At 46.9% G+C, this 13377-nt stretch overlaps 1 pseudogene; it reads right to left on the bottom strand.

The window, feature by feature from the left end:
• Positions 1-584: 584 nt before the first annotated feature.
• On the bottom strand, positions 585-1534 carry LOC119323807 (annotated as a pseudogene).
• Between the last annotated feature and the right edge of the window lie 11843 nt (positions 1535-13377).

Consider the following 13377-nt stretch of genomic DNA (forward strand, 5'->3'; position numbering starts at 1 on the left):
TGGAGATCCGGATGATGCCCAAGGCGAGCATGAGCGCGCACTGCCCGCTCCAGCTCGTCCTTCTGCAGCTGGGGATAGCGGTAGGGGCGCACTGCAACAGGTGTCGTGCCCGGCAGGAGATGAATGCGGTGATCATACACCCGGGCTGGCGGAAGTCCCTGAGGCTCCTCGAAGAGGTCGCCGTGCTGCCGCAGTCGGTGATCCAACAGTGGGTGCTCGGGCTCGGTGGTGGTCGCGGCCAGCTGAAGCTGCGGCGTCGTTGGGGAGGCGCCCCCAACGCCCTCCCACCGGATGCGACGACCGAGACGCCAGAAGGTCATCGTCAGGGCATCGAAGTCCCATAGGATGGGACCGAGAGTCCACAAGAAGTCGACACCGAGGATGAAGTCGAAGCAGCCCAAGTCGATGCCGGCGCACCTGATGGTGAAGTGCTCGCCGTCGATGGTGATGGGCACGTTCAGCGCCAGCCCATGGCACCGGAGGCGGTCGCCGTTAGCCACCGTGACCTGAAGTTGCTCCCCGCCCGTTGGCTGAAGCGCTAAGCGGCACATGGTTGCCTCGGGCAAGAAGTTATGTGTGGAGCCCGTATCCAGGAGGGCCACCAGGAGCTCGCCGTGAATCATCACCGGCAAAAGCATCGTCCGCTCGTCGCGGATGCCGGCAAGCGCATGGAGCGAGACCACCAGTGCCGTTGCCCGGGCGAGCGCGGGAGCGGTCTCCGCAGCAGCTGGTGGCGGCAACTCGCCGAGTCCGTCGGCGGGTGTGTCCTCCTCGACGTAGTCGGCTGTCTCCAAGTAGAAGAGGCGCGGGCAGACGTGGCCCGGCACGTAGGGCTCATCGCAGTTATAGCAAAGTCCCCCGGCGACGTCGCTCGAGCTGCTCAGCCTGAGTGAGCCGACAGAAGGGCCGCGTCGCGGCTGGAGCGGCCGCTAGGGTGGCCGGGGGCATCCGGCCCGGCACGGGGGCTGTTGGGGGCGGCCTGGCGGCCGGACGGCCACCTCGGGCCGGTGCCGCCTGCTGTAGAGCCTGCGCTCAACACTCGAAGGCGTGGGCGTAGTACATGGCCTTCTGGAGGTCCTGGGGTCCCCGAAGCTCCACGTCCACGCGGATGTGATCCGGAAGACCGCCGACGAAGAGCTCGGCGCGCTGCTGCGCCGTCACACCTGGCGTGTGGCATGCCAGGGCCTGAAAACGGTCGGCGAAGTCCTGCACCGTGGAGGTGAAAGGGAGGCGGCCAAGCTCCGCCAGTCGGCTCCCGCGGATCGGCGGCCCGAAGCGAAGGAGGCATAGCTCGCGAAAGCACTCCCAAGGGGGCATGCCGCCCTCGTCCTGCTCGAGGGCGTAATACCATGTCTGTGCGGCGCCCCGAAGGTGATACGAGGCGAGCCAGGTGCGGTCCGACGCGAGGGTGCGTTTGCCCGCGGAAGAACTGCTCGCACTGGTTGAGCCAGTTGAGGGGGTCCTCAGTACCATCGTAAGTGGCGAAGTCAATCTTGGCGAATCGTGGCGGCGTCTGAGTCTGACCGCCATGGCCTTACGGCTCGGTGGTGCGGAGTAGCGAGGAGGGTGGCACCCGGTCGGTGGGGATCGGGGGTTCCCCGCGGAACGGCGGGTCGGCGCGGCCCGCGTAGGCACTTGCGGAGCCGGACGGATCGCTATACTGTAGGGCGGGCGCCGGCTGGTCCCTGGCCATGGTGTAGTCCGGCTGCGGCGACGACCCGGACAGCCAGGCCGGGAGCGGTGACGGTGACGATGGGAAGGGGACCTTCTGGATCGGGACGCCTCCCGACGTGGTCGAGGCCGGCCCGGTGCTGAACGGCGGCGGGGCGATGGACGCGGGGGGCGCTGCGAGGGCCGGCGCTGGCCATTGCGGCCACTGCGGGGTGGTGGCAGGCGGCGGTTGTAGCTACAGCTGGGGCTGTAGCGGCCCGGCGAACGTCGCGGAGGCCGCCGCGGGTGGCGGATACCACGGTAGGACTGGCGGGCTAGTGGCGGCGGCCAGCAGCGTGGGTGGCGGCGGCCCGTAGGGGCTGGCTAGGTACATCCGGATCCCCTGGACCGCTGTGACCAGGTCGTTGAGGACCCTGGTGACCTGCTCCGGGGTGAAGACGGCGGCGGGTGGCGCGGTGGAGGGATGCATCTGGGCGGTGGAGTCCAGCGGCGCGGAGGCCGAGAGCAGCGGCGCGGATGGGGCGATCAGCGGCGCGGTGGTGGAGGTCGGCATCGGGAGGGATGGTGTGGGCGGCGGTGAAGACATGATCGAACCGGAGCTAACTGATACCAAGGTGGTAGGAGCTAGGGTTCTACCGGGTCTAGAACGGAGGTTGTAGGGGAAGGGGTGTGCTGGAAGAGGTTGGGCTCGCGGTCGCTGGCGGCAGGGCGCCGTCGTGCGCGAGGGAGGAGGCGCGGCGCTAGAGGCAGGAGGCGGCTAGGGTTAGGGTCCGGCTCCCTGGGAGCCGGGCAATAGATTATTCTTATTGCTTAATTCCAAAAGAGTCTTACAGCTTGTTTATATAACCACGATGCTAAGGAAAATAAGATAACTTGTGGGCTAAGCCCCTAACTAAACCTGCCCAGTGGGCCTCCTCCGGGTATAAGTTACACTGAAGTTACCCCGGTCATAACACATGAACTTCTCATCCAAGATGTTGGTTGTTTTCGCATGAAGAACAAATAATGGTCACCCATTCTCCCTTATAAGAGGAAGATCAAGGCTATTACAGTTGGTGATTGAACCTTTTATCAAGTCAACCTTCTTAATCACTTTGCTTCACTGTTATTTACAGGAGGAGGTAGTCAACAGCTGACTAGAATTCCTCACCCATGCTAGTGATGGGCTGTGGGGTTTTGTAACTAACGATGTTTTTACTGAAGATTCTCCTTCACATAGTGATATTTTCTGTAGTTCTCAATGGGCTGTCCCGGATTTTCTATTTCCAGGAAGCTGTTGCCATGGTCAAGCCAATAGAGGATCCTGAGCATGCTGCAAAGGGACTGGTTCAAGAAGCTTCCCAAAGAGCAAACGCCGACACATGACCGTTGTCATTTGTGCCCAAAGGATGGAACAACGTTGACTGGTGATGTACCGAGTGGCGAGTGAGGAGGTTGCCAACGAACTAATCTTGATAATTGTTCTTGTTCTTCCGTGGTGCTGTATCTGCTGTTGTATATGATGCTCGAACAAGATGTCATGTGGCGGCGGCACCCTCCCCTGCTGCGAAACCAAACTGACTTGGCCTGAGTTTACAGTTTAGCCTTGGTTCCATCCTCCTAGCTATCCTAGATGGTAGGTGATGTCGGAGCAGAGGGGTACTTTTCTTCTTCTTGCTGAACCTTACACTGCGCAGCTTCTATGCTGGTGCTTCATGCTAGTGATTTTTATCATCAGTAATGTAAAGGCATGTTTGAATGATTTTAACAAAGTTGCTCTGCCTGTGATGTCATACCTAAGAGTTCAGAATGGTGCGTGGTTCTTATTCGAAAGCTTTCCTCTTAATAAAGCAGAGCCAAAAAACCAACTCTTGTATCTCTCTTTACTAGTAGAATGCTGGTATTACCACATCCGGGACCAATTATGGATTCAGAATCACGCTGACATAGTTCAGCATATTTCATAGGTATTCTCAGACATGATGCATGCCGTTGAACTCTGTAAGTTTCACATAAACCGTAGAACCAAATGATTATCCCAATCGTTAAAAAACTGACATCGGTTTTTTAGAGGCCTAGCGCGAGCTCCGTTTCTGTCGTTCGATATGACACACAAATCTTGGAGCAGAGGGTTGTGGCATGTCAGATTTCGTTTCAGATCGCGCCGAAACAAAAGAAGCGCGAACAATGTCATTTGAACACACAAGCCCACCGCACTGGCCAGGGCATCTAGATTCCACCTAGGACATCTTAGTTCAATCGTACCCCCTCTTCTATTTTCATCCTTTTTACAAAGGGAATATGCAAAAAAAAAAGATACTTGGCAAATTTACAACATTTCTTTTTCACTAGGTGGCAAAAAATGCCAAAAAATAGTTTTAGTTGCATGGAAAAAATATTTCCTTCTTTAATTCAGTCATGGAAATTTTATTAATTCATTTTGTATTTTATCATGGCAAAAAATTTGAACCATGGAAATTTTAGTTTTTAGCCATGCAATTTTAACTTGTGAACCATGGCAAAAAAAATGTTTCATAGCATGAAAATTTTATATTTTTTATCATGGAAAGCATGGAAAATTTATTTTTGGATCATGGAAAAATTCACAAATTTTTTCTTAACACAAAATGACATGGGTATAGAAAATATGTTTTCCTTCAAGTCATTGCAATTTTGTAATTGTATTTTCTTGGTTACGTAGCAATTTGTAATGTTTTAATAGTTTATTTCATATAGTCTCTTGGCAATGACACAATTTTTTGGTTTAAAACATGGCACCTTTTTTGCACCTTATTATGCATTATTATTATTATTACATGGCGGTTTTGTTGTTGACAATTATTTCTTTAGAAAAACAGCAAAGTGGGCCTAGCTCATTTTTCCTACATGTTCATTTTTTGTTGGGCCATCAAGGGCCGCTGCAAAACTCTTCCAGGAGTGGACACATGGTTCGCTTGATGAGACCCCTAATTGTTGAATAACCCCAGCACATCGTCTAGATTAAAAACATTATTCCAAATTTGCGAACATTACTTTGTAAACATGAATATTGAATTTCCAAAAAAAATTGAAACATGGATATTTTTTCTATCTTACAAACATTTTTTGAAAACGTGACCATTTTTGCAAATTTATGAACAATTTATTGAAAATACGTTTTTAATAACCTGTGAATGTTTTTGAAAATGCGATATTTTTCCAAATTTACCAACATTTTTCAAGACTCTGATATTTTATGAAATTTGTGAACCTTCTTTAAAAACAAGAACATTTTTCAATTTTTTGATTTTTTTAAACATGTTTTTTTAGTTTGCCATTTTTTAATTATGAACATTTTTTATATTTGTGATTTTCTAAAAAAATAGAAAAAACCCAAATACCAATTTTTTTTAAGGAACCAAATACCAATTAAAAAACCCGGTTCAGGAACCTCCTTTATGGTTCCCAAAACTAGTTAAAACCAGCTTGGAACCTCCTAGAAAGTTACCCAAACTTTTAACAGGACAGCCCTGCTCACTGCTTGATCGCCAACTCTTGTGCGAAAGCTCGACAATGTGATGCAGAATGTGTTAGGGCATTTCCCAATTGAAGTCCATGATTGTTGATTGACAAAAAAATTGTTAGGGCAGTCCAAATGCTTAAATCCTCTATAACAGTAAGCTCCTAAATTTTAAAGAGTCCATAATTAGTTGAGATATCCGATTAGAATTGGGTCGACCGATTTTGATCGGGTCAACAATTTCTTAAAACTCTCATTCAGTTCTTTTATACTATACACCGTCCTTCCTAATTTTTAAGGCCTCACACTCAATTTAGGTATTCAATTTAGAACCGGTCAACCGATTTTGACCGGTTCAACACTTTCTCAAGCTCTCCCATTCAATTCACTATGTTTCCTAATTTTAGAACTCTTCCATTCAATTGAGATATTTAATTTTGGATTTGGTTTATGACTTCGACGGGACCAATAATTTTTTAGATCAATCATGAGCAATTGGCCTATAAAAGCATATCAATCCTGCGCACCTCCCACCACCTGGAAACAAAAATAAGTGTCACCATGTCATATTGTAGCACCATATAGTAGTACATGCGACCAGCGACACAGAAATATTCCATCACTAAAGGGCCACCAAAATCACTGCACTATAAATAAAAAGAAAACACACTCTATCATCTCCCCCAGCACCACACCAAATATTCTATCTATTCCAAAATATAAGGGGTATTTGTTTTGTAGAAAGTCAAATTTCTTTAACTTTGACCAAGTTCAGAGAGAAAATACCAACATCCACAATATTAAACAAAAATGTATGGAAATTAATTTTATGATGAATTAAAAATACCTTTTTGATATTATGGATTTTGATATATTTCTCTATAAATTTGATCAAATTTAAAAGGTTTGAATTTTTATAAAAAACTAATACATCTTATATTTTGAAATATAATGACTATCTTTTGAATCAACATGGCAATGGGTACCCGCTACCCACGAATCCGCCGGGTAAAAACCCTATTAGGGTAAGGGTATGGGAAATTAAAATACCCATGAATTTCTAAATGGGAAAAAACAATACCCAGTGGGTAAGGCGGGTACGGGTATGGGAAGGCAATACCCATAGCCGCGAACCCTCGAACCCGTATAATAATAACCCTGTCAAGTAGGTCCCACGTGTCATTGACTTAGATGCTACCACGGGACCCAGCCGCCCCAACCCCTCCAAATTCCCGATCCAAAACTGCGCCCCACCCCCTTCCGCCGTCACACACACCACCAAATTGTGCCCACTTGCTAACCCTAGGCGGTCAACGTCGCGCCGACGCCAAGTCACCGCTGCTACTGCATCAAAGCAACCAGCCGCCTCTGGCCTGCTCCTTCTCTTGATCTCCTAGTTGGGTATATGTGCTGAAATATTGTATATATGTGCTGAGATGCTGTCAATATGTGTAAAAATACGGAAATATAAATGCTCAAGTATACACGCCTAACTAGGTATTTTTACCCTCGGGGATTACCCGTACCCAGCTGGGTACGGGTATGGGAACAGTTTGAAACCCGGGGTGCGGGTGCGGGTCCAGGTACGGGTATGGGCGAATTTTTTTGAGACGGATGTGGGTATGGGCACGTAATACCCATACCCAAACCCTGCGGGTGCCATGTTGACTTTTGAAGAAACCTAAACAACGTCAATAGCGCAGCAAAGCGTGCCCAACCCTTATAGTCGTATGCCATATCTAAACACTGCCAACTAAACTAAAAGACGATGTGGAGGCTTAGTTAAAGATGGGAGAGAGAGACAGAGGGATGTGTGTGGGGGGGGGGGAGTGTTTGTTTATGCAGAAAAAAGCCTTGTTTCTGCCGTTCAAATAATTTGTAATATCAAGGGAGTAACGTACATGGCTCGTTCGTGGCAGGAGCGTGCCATTTTTTCCCAGTTGATGTGGATTCAGAACTTGCGGGGCTCCTAGCGTGTCGCCGAGGGGTTCTCCTCACGCAGGAAATCGACTCCCGGAAGGTGGTGGTGGAGATGTACTCGCAGACAGCCATGGGTAAGATCAACAATAAGCAGAGGGACGTGCCGGAGAGTGGACAAGTCGTCCAAGAGATCAAGGAACTTCTAGCTTAGGGCGTGTTCGGTAGTCCTCCATGGCCAAAAAATCCTCAACTCCAACGCTACGAATCCAATGCCAGCTTCTCGCCATCGATCCTGGAGTCATCGATCCGTTCGGGGTCACCGCTTCTCGGTCGCACTAGGAGCGAACCTGAAGCCCACAAAATTGCCCCTTTGTGGCCCAGCAAGAGCAGGCTGGTAATCCAAAAGGGTTGGGAAAAGATGGACTGGGCCAAAGGCCTGGTGGCGGACAGGAGGGGAATGGTGCGGGGAGCAACGAATCGTGATACTGGCAGCGAACCGGTACGAGAAGGATTCACTTGGCGGTGGCAGGGACTAGTAATTATCTCTCAACTCTGACTTCCCAGTTTTGGAGGAGCTGTGATTTCCCAACTCCACGACTCCACAAAATTTGTACTACGTTTTTAGCCAGCTTCTCTCGTCTAAATCCTGGAGTGGAGCCGTTCGGTTGGACTCCTGGCTAGGAGTTTGAGGAGTTGGGAGTTGGAGGAGTACCGAACACGCCCTTAGTTTCTAAGAGTTTAGAGTTGTGCGTCGTTCCGCGAATAGAGTCGCGCATAGTCTAGCTAGGGAGGGTTGTTGTAAGTCGTTGTGTAAAATTTGGCTCCATATGGCACCGGAGTGTGTAAGCTCGGACATCGCCACTGAAGGGGCGATGAACACCGGATAAATAAGCAGCGTTCCCCTGGAAAAAAAAAAGAGTAACGTACACGTTTAGTAAATGGAGTTGTCGAGAAAGTGCAGTTAGAAATCTCATAATTCGGTACATTATCTTTGCATGTGTGATTCATATCTGGCACAAATCAGCCAAGGGGGCAAAATTCCGCAGGTGGTATTTGACAAAATCGCATTAAAACAGTACACTCTAGTCCTTGTCGGTGGACATAGCTAGGGCGGAAGCAGTGCTCACCGGCGACCATTGGGACTCCGATGGGATTCGTCCAGGGCTCCAGGCACACGTGGAACTTGAGCTCGTCGCTCCCGTCAGTGTGGTCGAGCACATGCATTAATCACGGACGTCCATCAATCACTCTTTCTTCAGCTATTGCAGCCAGCATCCGGGCGCGTTGGTGTCCCCCCTCGGTGTTGACGAGGTGCGCAGAGTCGCCGCTCATAAAAAAAAAATTCAACCAAAGGGTTAATCCTCCTTGGCATTTATTTATAGGAAAAATTCCGTGAGCATCACGCATCTAAGTTGGGACTTGAACTCGGGTGGGCTGACAGCAACCTCAGCTGCCCAGCCAACGGGTCGACGCCCCGTCCTCGAGTCCAGCTCATGAATTGCTCCCAGAAACCCCAGAGCATGACGCCCTCCACCGCCAGGGTGCGTGTGCACCTTCCGCAGCATCGCCAACGGCACGCCGATCTCCGTGCTCTGGGTTGCTCATGTCATGTGCCCCATGCAGCCTGGTGCCACCCACCGCCGCGCTCTGCTCCTGCAGGCCGATCCGCTGATGATCTGGTCGATGTACGCCTCGGACGTCTCGCGGATGTGGCACATACCCTCCACGTTGCAGTAATTCACGGAGACTAGCACCATGAAGATGGGAAAAAATTATATAAGACCAGGTCTCATATAAATCAGGTGAGACCCGCCCTGATGGATGACATGTGGCATTCACAAATCACAAAGCATCTAATCTCTCCCCTCCTGATTTCAGGTGAGGGGTGGGATAGATGCTTTGTGATTTGGAAATGCCACGTGTCATCCATCAGGATGGGTCTCACCTGCTAACCCGTGAGATCTGGTCTCATAGAATTTTTTTCCAAAAAATTATATGAGGCCAGGTCTCATATAAATCAGGTGAGACCCGCCTTGATGGATGACATGTGGTCAGGGACGGAGCTCCCATGTATTCACTGGTGTCAATTGACACCAGTGCCTTCTGGCTTTTCAGGTAATAAGTATTAACAAAATGTGCGTATGACCCCAGCCCAAAAATTCCATTGACCCCAGCCCAGCAGCAGACCAGCTAATCTCTAAAGCCTTAGCCCATAAAATCCATCAAATACTAAAATAATCAACAACCTGCGGCAGCAAACAACGATACAAGGCCAGGCCCAATGCTTACGCTGTTACGCACATCTCTCTCTCTCTTTTTTTTTGACGTAACGCTGTTACGCACATCTCTATGTATCAATTAATCCATATACGCTACCCGGCTGTTGTACGCCTGTACCTGTACGCGAGCAGACGGACGCCCTCGTCTCTTCGCCTCCTCATCTCGATCCCTAATTCCGCAGCCGCCACAGCGAATCGGCGACGAACGACGGTGAACTCGACGTCGTTTCATCGGGTGAATGTTGACATCGGCCGACCGTCCGTCAGTGCATAATCTTTGATTTGCAAGTGTTGGCTTCCCATCCCAGGTAATCTGCACCTTCTCTCTTGCCTCTCGGTCTCTACTCTCTAGACTGTCTACAAGACTACAATTCTACATGTCCATTGATTTCATGATGGCTATTGACTAAGTAATTTTTTTAGTTTCTTTTCTTTGATTTGCCTAGGACGAGGAGGATATGAATAAATTTTTGTTGAAAGGAAAACGACCAGCACCAGATAGTAACGTGGCAGGGACTTCAAGGCCAGTTAGACCAAGACAAGATCTTGCGTCAAACATTGGTACTACTACTCCGCCTCCGGCAGAAATTAACTTAGATGCACTTCCTCATGATCCAGCTGATCGAAAAAGAATAGGGCAGTACACAAAGAATCCTAAGAAGCAAGATGAGATTAGAAGAATATATTTAAATAGAGGACCTTACAGACTACAAGAAGGCTTTAAATATCCTCAGAAAACCATCGCACGAGCTGAACGGAGATTTAGTCCAAAATGGTTTAAAGACTATCATTGGCTAGAGTACAGTGATAAGGTGCATAAGGCATTTTGCTTGTGTTGCTATCTATTTAGAGATTGCATCGATGGCCAAGGTGGTAATGATGCATTTGTTGTTAAAGGTTTCTCTTGTTGGAATAAGAAACAAAGACTAGATACTCATGAGGGTGAAGTTAATAGCTTTCACAATGTAGCTGTTAAAATATGCGATGCTTTAATGAATCAAAATCAGTCCATTAAGGTTGCCCTCGACAAGCAAACCGATATCACAAAGAAGCAGAACCGCATTCGGCTGAATACTTCTGTTGAATCGGTTAGATACTTGCTACATCAAGGTTTAGCTTTCCGTGTCAATGATGAATCAGAGGATTCAAAAAATAAGGGGAATTTTCGAGAGTTGGTACAAACATTAGCAAATCAGAATGAGGATGTAAGAAAGGTAGTCCTTCAGAATGCTCCACAAAATTGCAAATGGGTGTGTCCAGATATTCAAAAAGAACTTGTGAGTTATTTTGCCAAGGTGAATAACAACCATCACTATTCACTACTATATATTTATTTCATGCAGTTTATATTGTTGTGAGCACTCAAAATGACACTCTCTCTTGTTTTTCCACAGATAACGTTGGGTTCTATTCTTGAAGAGATTGGTGGTGATTTTTTTAGTTTATTGATTGTTGAGGCTTCGGATGTGTTAGATAAAGAACAAATGGCTGTTGTCTTGAGATATGTTGACAAGCTTGGACTGATCCTGGAACGTTTAGTTGGAGTTGTACATGTGAGTGAAACATCTGCAACGTGTCTCAAGTCAGCTCTCGAAAAATTGCTTGCTAAAATTGGATTAAGCTTCAAACAAGTTAGAGGGCAATGCTATGACGGCGCAAGCAACATGCGCGGTGAGTTCAATGGATTGAAAGCCAAAATTCTGGAAGAGAATAGGTCAGCATATTATGTGCATTGTTTTGCTCACCAACTTCAATTGGTTATAGTGGCGATTTCAAAGAAGAATGAAGATATTGCGGATTTCTTTTATATGATCTCTCTTCTATTTAATGTGGTCGGAGCTTCTTGCAAAAGAAAAGACATGATCAGAGAGAGTAACCGAGAAAATGTAAAAAAAACCATAAGTAGTGGACGAATTAGTACTGGCACAGGGCTAAATCAAGACCAATCACTTCAAAGGGCTGGAGACACCCGTTGGGGTTCTCACTATAGAACCCTCTCAAGCTTAATCCAGCTGTTCCCATCAATTGTTAGTGTCTTGAATTATGTAGCAAAAGAAGGCAAGAAGGATTCCAAGAAAAGTGAAGCACGTGGCCTTCTATCATATTTTGGAACCTTTGATTTTGTGTTCTATTTGCACATGATGTTCCATATATTAGGGAGTGCCAATACTTTGTCACATGCATTGCAACAAAAGGATCAAGATATCTTGAATGCCATGTCATGTGTGAAGTCAACACGGAATGATCTACAACAACTAAGAGATGATGGATGGGAATCACTTCTAGAGAAGGTATATTCATTCTGTGAAGAACATGACATTCCTAAGCTAAACATGCATGATGAATATGTCGATCGGCATAAGCCAAGAAAAAGAACCAACATTACAAATCTTCATCATTACCAAATAGAGTGCCTTAATTCTATTATTGATTGGCAACTTCGAGAGTTCGATGATAGATTCAATGAAGTGAATTCTGCATTGCTTATCCACATGGCTTCTTTCAACCCAAAAAACTCCTTCGCTGCTTTTAACTTGGATAGTTTATTGAAGCTAGCTGAGTTTTATCCTGATGATTTCAATTCAACACAATTGATGGATCTTGGTCATGAACTTCGGATTTTCATAGACAATGTCCGAGCGGACCAAAGATTTGCCAATTTGGATGGCATTGCCGATCTTGCTAAAGTGTTGGTGGAAACTAAAAAGCATCTTGCTTTTCCTTTGGTGTATCAACTTCTCAAGTTGGTGCTAATTCTGCCAGTTGCCACAGCGTCCGTGGAGAGATGTTTTTCAGCAATGAATATTGTCAAGAGTGTTTTGCGGAACAAAAAGGGTGACGAGTTCACGAGTGATTGCTTGATTTGCTATGTGGAGAAAGACATATTTTCTACGATAACGAATGATGATGTGATTGATCTGTTTAAGAAGATGAAAGATCGAGAAGGGAAGTTATGAAATGTGAGTCTCGTATCACTTTTTTTTCTCCTTAACGATACTTATTTTCTGCATTATTTGTTTCTTACTATTGTTGTGAATTTAATATGTTATTTTGTTCATCCTTTCCAGAAAGTTAAAAATGAAACGTTCGAAGTCATCCTTTTGCCTATTATTTCTGGAATATGTAAAGAAGTGTTATTTTATGCTTTGCTCAGCCAATACTCGCTACTTGGTATGATTTTTTTGATGTAATAATAATATCACTTGCATATTGTTGCTTTTTATATCGCTCTTGGCCATTATCAATGTTGTTGCACCACTATAATTTGTGCTAGAGGCTTAGCGTGGGGAGTGGTTGACACTAGTGCCCATTTTTTCTTGCTTCGTCCCTGAAGATGGTGGCGTGGACTTGCAGTTTTTAACTCGTAGCGGTAGGAGTCATGCAGCATCTCGCTGTTCATGTCGTAGTGGCAGAACTTCCCCTTGGGCTGGGCCGGAGCAGCCCAGTCGACTCGGTTCTTCACTTCCCCCTCAAAAAGAAAGAGAGAAAAGACTCGGTTCTCCACTTCAGCAAAAAAAAATCGTAGGTAGACAGGTGCGCCAATGGTTAGGAGGGAAATTTTTACCAAGTCGTTCATTTTTCTCACGTCCTGGTCTTGTAATAGATGGATTTGGTACTTCGCGTGTGGATTTTTTTTGTGTGTGAAATTTGCGTGTGGAAATAAACTAGCTGTGAAAGGCACGGGTCTTGCATTGCCATGGCAGCCCGTTTCGGCCCAGTTTTGCTGCCATGGTAGCGGGTCAGTTTAGTCCGCTTTTTTTCTGGCATTTTAGTTGGAAATCGCGTGGTTCTAAAAAAAAAAGCTGGAAATCGCGTGAGGACGTGATACGTGCCATCCGGATGTGCATTTGAGGCTTGTGCGGCTTGTTCTCGGTCGTAGGATGGCAACACGACACGTTCTATTTTTAGATATATAGAAGAAATAAATAGGAGAGAAAGAAACAACAAACTTGCACAAAAACTTTGTACTCTTTCTTCTGTTCATCTTCTTCAGTGGCGGAGCTAGCCGGAAATCTCTTGGGGGGCGAA

This window comes from Triticum dicoccoides, chromosome 6B, assembly GCF_002162155.2.
Source record: "Triticum dicoccoides isolate Atlit2015 ecotype Zavitan chromosome 6B, WEW_v2.0, whole genome shotgun sequence".
Taxonomy (NCBI): Eukaryota; Viridiplantae; Streptophyta; class Magnoliopsida; order Poales; family Poaceae; genus Triticum; species Triticum dicoccoides.